We start from the raw sequence: 9180 nt of genomic DNA on the forward strand, positions 1-9180 counted from the left end.
AACATTCAAACAACCCCCTCTTACTAAATACAGTACCCTCAAATAGTTCATGTTAAGTTTATTTTCAATTTTTAATGTCTCTATGAATTTTTTATATTACAATCATTTCCCTATATACCCTCTCCATCCAAAACCCTCCTTTGTAACTAATTTTCACTGGCTGTCCCCCATACCTAGAACTCTCTCACTCTCCTCATCTCTCCCTCCTGGTTTCCCCGAATTTCTTCAAGTCTCAGGTAAAGGTCTTACTTCTACAGGAAGCCTTTCTCAGTCCTCTTTAATTTCATCTCCAATTTATTCTGTAGACATCCTGTTTGTACATAGATATTTACATGTTATCTCTCCAATTAGACCATGAGCACCGTAAGAACAGGAAGGGGTTGGTTATTCTAGTTTGTATTTGGTTTTGCCTTTTTTTGCATATGCTGCTTAGCACAGGGCCTGACACATAGTAGGTGCTTAACAATTACTGTTATGGGAGACATGTCTCTTCTTTGAGTTCATACAGCAGATTATTACTTCAGAATAAACCTGTCACAATGCAGAAATTATAAAGGTAAAAAAACCCTAAGTTTTATTATGCTTAAGCACAGGTTCAGGAGGTAGAAAAAAAAAGCCTGAAAAAAAATTAAGATTCTGAGGAGGCTTTTCTATAGAAAAAAATTATGTCAGAAGGACAGAGAAATAATTTTTGACATACAATGATCTATAATGTACATACAATTGACATACAATGAACCATAATGTATGGAAGTAATCTCATACATTCCCTGAAGAAAGAAGCCTAGTTAAACAGACTCTTCAGGTAAACTAAGTCAGGTTATGGGTTAAATTACATTTAGAGGATTTGCAATGAGCTGACTGAGAAGGGAAATTTTTATTCCTCAAAGATAACCACAGTGTAAGAGCCAGTAGAATCTTCTCACAAGTAGTTAGCTAAATCACCTATTAAAGCCCTTTGGCTTCTTCTTTGAGGTGTGTCAAAAAGTTTTCCCTTAATATTATCATTCCAAGAGTCAAGTTTTAGCAAGATGAGATTAATTAATAGAAAACAGACTTCAATTAGACAAAATGTTCCATGAGGAATGGCATAATAAAATTTAATAAAGGGAAATAAAAAATGAAAAGTGAACATCACAATGCTCATTGACTAACTTAAGGACTATAACTACAACTGGAAAACTTTAGCAAATTTGACAGTTCATAAAGGACAAGTTTTCATTTTTAATTGAAAAGATAGACTTTCACTTTTATAGGAAGTTTAGAGACATCAAAGAATCTCAGCAATTTCCCTAAGGCAGGAATTGTTCACCTTGTATCATGTAGGTGAGGCCTATGAACCCCTTCTCAAAATAATGTTTTTAAATACATTAAAAAAAATGTATGGGATTACAGAAGAAATCAATTATATTGAAATAGTTGTCAAAAAATGTTTCTATGTTAAGAACCTCCACCCTAAGGCAATCCAAGCTGCTCTCTTCCTCCAAGTCAACTCAGTATATACATATATATATGCATGTATATTATATATGTATGTGTATATATGTATGTATGTACATGTATAGACATACACACACACTAATGAACAACCTCTGGTAGTCCATCCAAATGCATGTTGTAATCAGGGCTATAGACATTCTTCATCCACTTGATCTTTTCTATATGAATGGTCAGGTCAAACTCCCTTGAGTGATTACATATCTCTTCTGGGGGGGACTCTGCAGTGTTCTAGAGCTTGAGCCAATTAGCACAATATTATCTGACAATAGAAGCATCTGGAGGATGTTTTCACCCACAGGGGGTCCCTCTTCAACTTGAACTCTGACCTGAATACACACCATCACAGTGGTGCAGTACCTTTAGTGAACATTTTTCTTTCTGTTTTATGCTTTACCTGATATTTATCATCAGAGGGTCACTGAATAGGATTATGTCTATTTTTATATCTTTCAATAAATTTTGAATGAATTTTAACATATGAATAGGAGATACTCTCTTGCAAGGAAGCCTGTAAAGTGGCATTTGGTTCTACTGTATTCACTTTTCCGTAATCAAAAAACAATGGATATTTTATTCTCTACATTTTTTAGTTACTTACCTAATGGTAAAGATATGGCCCACTTTTAGGTATTACTTGCAAAAGTCCATTGTACCCTTCTAATACTCTCATTGAGAATAATTCTAATTTGTATATACAAGACTCTCAAAAAGATGTGGTGAACACAGGAGAGTACACATATAGATCAGGAGTTATTGATGTCCTCAAATCAGTCACATCTTTTTCTGTATTAAAAGATCTGATTTTTTCCCATGCCTTTAACATTTTTCCTTCTATAAATACTTTCCATGTTGGTCCCTCAACCTCTTATTAATAATAATACCTTATGATTTTGATTGCCTCTATATACATGTGGTCTAATCTGGCTGCTTTTCCCATTTTTGTTGCCTTAGGTACCATCTACAAACATATGCTTTCTATAAGTACATCTAAAACTGTGATATTAGGGTCAGAGTAGAATCCTTGATGGAGAAAACAATTTATGATAATGATGTTTTCAATTCCTTTCATTTTTAATGCTTTAGGCTTCCTTACATTTTTATTCTTAGATGGCTTTCTTTAATTGACTATTTTGATAAGCTTTTCCCACTGCTTCTCTCAGCTCTATGACACTAATAATCACCCATGATCCTTCTTCACAAAATTTTACATTCTAAATTGATGTTTCATGTGGTAGTTATATCTCTCTGTCTGGCAGATTTTTGCTAACTATTGTCAAGAGGATTGAAAATGAAACCACAAATTTACATTGTGTGCAGCTTACATTTTTTTAAAATTACATAATAATAAATTCAACACATTATTTTCAAAGCTTCCTCTTTTTCTATTCTCCCTCCCTCTGTTCTCTTCTGTCCATTTTTTAACGTTTGATGATCCACTTCTGCCTGTCTGTCTGTCTGCCTGCCTATCTGTCTGTCTGTCTGTCTGTCTGTCTCTCTCTCTCTCTCTCTCTCTCTCTCTCTCTCTCTCTCTCTCTCTCTCTCTCTCCCTTTCACTATCAATAATCCTCATCTCACTCTCAAATCCACCCTAATTTTTAAAAAATTTCCAACAAATAATCATAGTTAGGTGAAACAAATGCACACATTGACATGTCCAAAATATGTTAAAACCCACACCTTGATCCCCTCACTTCTTTTTTTTAAGTAAAAATTCAGTTTATTTGTCACACAGTACACAAGAAGTCATGTTTCATAACAGAGGTTTCATTTCCACTCCCTTGGAAAGCTCATTCCTTTGGCTAAGAAGAAAACTTGAGGAAAGCCAAGCACAAGCCCAAGGGTACAAAAAAAGTACAAGAAAGCAAAAAACATCACCCTATAGGACTAATACAAGTTACTATTAGTTGCAAATTGCCACAAGTTGGTTTTCTAAAATTACAAGGGGGAACAGCAGAAAGCATTCTTTCTGGTTATTACAAATAATTTGATCATTTCTCTCCTCATCTCCACAGATGCAGGAATGCCTTCTGGTACTTTCCTTTTGTGTCTTGCTGGATGAGATAATACAGAGATTTTCCATATTCCATCTTGAATTCAGATCTAAATTTCAGCAAGACCGTCTCTCTGTGGGAGACCATGATCAGGACCTTGTCATGGGTCCCCTTGCCCTTCATGGAATCATAAAGTCAGACAACAAAATACCACGGTTTGTTCTGAATGCACTGGACCAGGTTGAGGAAGGCATTTTCAACCTTTGACCTCTTTCTTGATACTCTCTGACATGTCATAAGAGCTGTAGCTCTTGTACCATCAGATACTTTCTGGAGGAGGCACACACTCCTCTTTAGGGGCATCGGATCCCTTCGCTTTCACTCCTGTGTCATAGAGTTCTCAAGTATCTTGATCAATTAGCTCATAATCAATCACAGAGTCATCCACTGCCCATTTGCCCTTTGCCAGAGTAACCATCAATTTGTAGAAGTCCCCAGATGTGTCTGAAATGTCTTTCTCCAACTCCATCTTGTATGTTTCTCTGTAGACTTTGTTAATTCCATAGAGACCCTGGTTTGTCCATAATGAACAAATGATCTCAATGAGGGAATCTTCATCAATACTCAGGCCCTTCATGGAGACTTTCAGCTCTGAAGCATCATACTGAGTAGGTGCCTTCAAAAGACCCAAAAATCACTGTCTCCAGGTGGCCAGATAAGGCAGATTTCAGTGCTGATGCAAGTTCCTTTTTGGTCCTTCTCTGACAAGTGAAGACAACATCCTGCCTCTGATCGTTGCTGCAATTCGTCATAATGTTAATAACAGTAACTTCATCCACCCCTTTGGTCTTGATAACTGCCTCAATGTCTCTAGCATCCTTCTCAGCATCAAAGTTGTTATAAGCCTTAAAGGAGTCATATGCACTTGCAGGTGCAGAATGATAACCCTCCAAATTGAGCTTCCACAAAATTTCATCAACTGTAGACATCCTGAAAGAAGCTGGGAGAGCAAGGAGCTAGTGGAGCTGTTCAGGCAGACAAACCCCTCACTTCCCAGTCAGGTGGCGAAAATCATGGCTCATCATGGGTTATTGCACTGATCGGAACAAGTCTTTTAGAGTTGTTTTCATTTTCAGTGTTGTAGCTGTTATATAAGGATGGCTAAATGGAACAGTAGACAGAGTACCAGGCCTGGAGTCAGGAAAACTCATCTTCTTGAGTTCAAATGTGGTTTTGATGGGGTATGTGCTTGCATCTCAATTCTTAATCACTTTTCTCTCTAAAAAAATCACATTTCTCTCTAGCCTCAGAACACTATCCCAGGTAGTTTCTTCCCAGCCCAAGGACACAGCCTGCCCTAGCAGAACTTTTATCTCTTTTCCTGCTACAATAGCCAGCTTGCACCTATAGGATTTATTAGTTTGAATCAGCAGTGTACTTGCTGAACTGACTGTATACTGGATCATAAAGATATTTATTGCTCACTGACTAATCATATGTATCCTAGACTACCTTACATATACTCCCTTACATTTATTTTGCCTAACAAGACATTGATGAGAGCAGCCTGGTATTCCTTAGTCAGTCCTGACCATTAGTTGACTTAGTGACTTTTCAGGCCTAAAACCACACCTCCATGTAGCCCCTCCTTAGGAATATGAAATCTGGGTAAAATACCCATGCAGTATATATACTAAAAGTGCAAGTTCCTTTAAGAACTAACCACTTTCTAATCCCACCATGAATTACCTAGTCATCATACTTGGCACATGTTTTACTATAGAATCTTCTATATAAACTTTACCTGTATCCCATTCAAATCACAGGTTCCCTAAGAACTCTTGCCCACTGAAAAGTGTAATAAATTTTACCTTGGCCTCAAGAATGCTTGAGTCTGAAAATTCATTCTACGTGACCTGCCCCTGTCCTCTGGTCTTTGGGGGATTTCAGAATTTCATCCATCCCATCCCCCTTTCCAGCCCCCATCAGATTCAGATAGTCTTCTTGAGTTCAAATGTGGCTTCAGATTCATACTAGTTGTGTGACCCCAGGCAAGTACTTAACCCTGTTTGCCTCAGTTTCCTCATCTATAAAATAAACTGGAGAAGAAAATGGCCAGTATATTTGCCAAGAAAATTTCAAATGAGGTCATAAAAAGTTGGACACTAATAAAAATGACTAACAACAGCTGTTACATAATTGTTAATTATCAATAAGAAGAAGAAGAAGAAAAAGAAAGAAGAGGAAGGAGAAGGAGAGAGAGGAGGAGGACAAAGAGGAAGGGGAAGAGGAGGATGAGAAGAAAAAAAGAGAAAAAGAAAAAGAGGGGGAAAAGGAAAAAGAAAATAGCAAACATACATGGTGATTTAAGGTTGCAAAGTGCCTTACATATATTATCTCATTCAAGCTCAGTAATCTGTGATGGATGTACTATTATTATTTCCATTTTACAGATGAGGAAACTTGAAATGAGAGAGGTTAAGTGACTTGCCCAGGTAGTAAGTAGTTGAGGCACAATTCAAATTCAGGTCTTCCTGATTCCAAGTTCTGATTACTCTGTCCTAGCCGAACTCTTCATCAGGTCACATAGGTTTCCCGGATGTTTCTGAATTCATTATGTTCTTCCAACAAAATAATGTTTTATTACATTCATATACCGTAATTCATTCATTCATTCCCCAATTTATCAGCACTCACTTTGTTCTTTGCTGTAGTAAAAGGTATTACTATAAATAGTTTTGTACACACAAGTCCTTTCCCTCTTTTTATAATCTCTCTGAGGTATATTCTGAGTTGTGGAATTGCAGAGTGACTTTTGAGTCAGAGATCCCATTGCCTTCCACAAAAACTGCATTCATAGCTTTACTAGCAGTATCACCCTATTCTCCTGCAACCCCTTCAACAATTAGTATTTTCCTTTTTGTCTTCTTTGCCAACCTCAGAGATATTTTACATTTAATTTGCATAATGAACTAACCCTGAGTTTCGGGTATGAAGTCAACTTGGTCATAGTATATAATCTTTTTAATATGTTTTTATAGCTTTTGTGCTAATATTTTATTAAATTTTTGCATCCATGTGGCTCAGGTATATTAGCCTACAGTTTTTTCTTTACTTTTTCTCTCCTTTGTTTAGGTATCAAGCCTATATTTTTATCATAGAAGGAATATGGTAGGAATTCCTTCTTTTTCTGTTCTTGCAAATCATTTAAGTAATATTGGAATTGTTTTTTGAATATTTGATAGAATTCTTTTGTAAAACCATCTAATCCTCAAGCTATTTTCTTTGGAAAATATACTCACTGGATACTCACAACTCTAGTATTGCTGATCTTCGAATTTCTTTCCCTCCTGATGGAATCTTCACAAAGTTCTGCTCTCATTTGTCAAGGTTCTCAGCCTCCTTCTTGCATCCCTAACCCGCTCTCTGTTTCCCTGCTGCCAGAGGGCACACTCCTTTAAGCTTCCTCCAGTCACAAGTGTTTCTCTCTGTATCCATGTGCCTTCCTTAACCTGTGTGCCTCAGACTCTTTCATGTGACTGTCCTCTTAACTCTTTTAACTGCTAGATGAAGTATATCCTTCAGAATGAGTAGTTCTGCTGATGGGGAAGAGGAGAGAAATGGAAAAGGGAAATCCCCTTTCCCCCCCAAGAAATGAAGAACTAGGCTTTTTCCTGACTGCTGCTTCAACTGCCTCTAACTCATTTGACACACTTTTAAATGGTCAGCGAGGGATGGGACCAATCATTAGTTATCTCATGCTGTTGCTCCCTTCAGACTGAAAGGGAGAAGAGGGTGTTAACATCTTAACACAATAAAAAAAAAACTTCATCTGCTGAGACTGAGGGTGTGGGAGGAGGGAAAAGGTAGAGGAGAGAGCTAAAGTTTCTCTCCCACCCCACCCTAGGAAAGAACAGTCTAATCAGAGTAATTAATTGGGAGGGGAGAGGACTGGGGAAGGGAAGATTATTAAACTGATATAAACTAAACTAGTTAATTCAGTTGGTTAGTACACGATGGTTGGTGAAGTTGAACTTTCAGGTTCTCTCCAGATCAGTTAAGTTTGTATAAGAGGGATTAAAAAAACTTTTTCATTTCACACATATGGCAGAAATGCATGTCACTAGATAAAAGGGATCATGGAATTTAAAGCTATCAAAGGAACTTCAAGATCATCTAGTCTGTAGAGTCAAGAAAAGTGGTGGGCCAAGTAACTCTCAATGGTTTATAACATGAATGACTCCATCTTAGAAACCATTTCCATTTCTTCCAAAATGAGGAAACATATCTTCCTCACTTGTGCTTGTTCTTTTAAATTTTTGTCATTTTTTTCCATGACAATATGAAACATCCTTGTTTTAGTTTATGCTCACACATCTTAGACTATAAACTTCTATCAATAAAAAAATGAGCTAGTACTCTAATATACATTTATAATAAATGTATTTATATGTTGTAGACATATATGTACTATTATACTAACATTACATATCTTACTAAACATAAAATAGATATTTAAAGGAATGAGATAAACATAAGCAAATATTTTTAAATATAACTTTTTTTTTATTTTGATGTTCTTTAAGGAGTAGTATGTTTCATCATTTCTGAAAAATTTTTGTGTATGTCTTGAGGGACTGGGCCAACTTACAGATTATAATTGTTAGTAATTAATTACTCAGTTAATTTGATCAGTGGAGCTAGCCAAGCAAATGAATTTCTATTTTTAGATCCTATTTAATTACAATAATCTTATAGGTCATAACAGTAAATGAACATAACAGCTTCTCAGCAAGAGTCACATCTTTCTGTGTGAAAATATAGCATTGACTACAATGCCAAAGCAGTAAGCAAAAGTGAATTGTCACTGATTTTAATTCAGCAGAAAGATTTCAATATAACTCCATTCTGTTTGATGGGGTTCTGCTTAATGATATTATCTTACATTAATCTCCTACTCGCATTTGGGTATTTTATGTATTTTGTATGAGCATAAGGAACAACAAGAAGGTCACTTTGGCTGAACCATCAAGTACAAAAAGAAGTAGGCTAAAAAGGTAGATTGAGACCAGACTGTGAAAGACTTAAATGCTGAACGGTTTGTATCTATCTGATCCTACTGGTTTATTAAATAGAGAGTAGCATGGTCAATTGAGACATAGAGGTGGCTCATTGGATTAGAGTGAGGAGAGACCTGAGGCAGGAAGACCAATTAAGAGGCTAAGATTATGGTCCAGGAGGTGACTGAAGATAAGGAAACAAATCTGAACAATTTTATAGAGAGAAAAATAACAAAATCTGCAATTGCTTAAATATGTGGAGTGAATGACTATGAGGAGTCAAGTAATTTGTGAGCTATGTTATACACATGGGAAGGACCTTAATGGCCTTAACTATACTAAAGAAGTTCAGAATAGAAGAGGTTTTGGAAGGGAAAAGATGTTGATATGAGATCTTTGATGAAAATCACAATGCATTCATGCTTACTCATCCTGTATGTCTTACCCAAAAAAAGGTGGGGGAGAGGAAATGTAGCTTTTGCTCATAGGTAACTATACCAGAGGTCAGAGGGGCACCTGCTAGGATAGGTTTTGCTGGGATTCGTGACAGTGGCACGTATTTCACAGGTTACCCAATTGAAGCTTTATAAAGCAATTAGCATACAACCTACCTTTTCATACTCCCTCAA

At 36.5% G+C, this 9180-nt stretch overlaps 1 pseudogene; it reads right to left on the bottom strand.

Annotated features, from left to right (window-relative positions):
• Positions 1–3500: 3500 nt before the first annotated feature.
• On the bottom strand, positions 3501–4480 carry LOC140529474 (annexin A2-like; annotated as a pseudogene).
• Between the last annotated feature and the right edge of the window lie 4700 nt (positions 4481–9180).

Source organism: Notamacropus eugenii, chromosome 1, assembly GCF_028372415.1.
Source record: "Notamacropus eugenii isolate mMacEug1 chromosome 1, mMacEug1.pri_v2, whole genome shotgun sequence".
NCBI classification, from domain to species: domain Eukaryota; kingdom Metazoa; phylum Chordata; class Mammalia; order Diprotodontia; family Macropodidae; genus Notamacropus; species Notamacropus eugenii.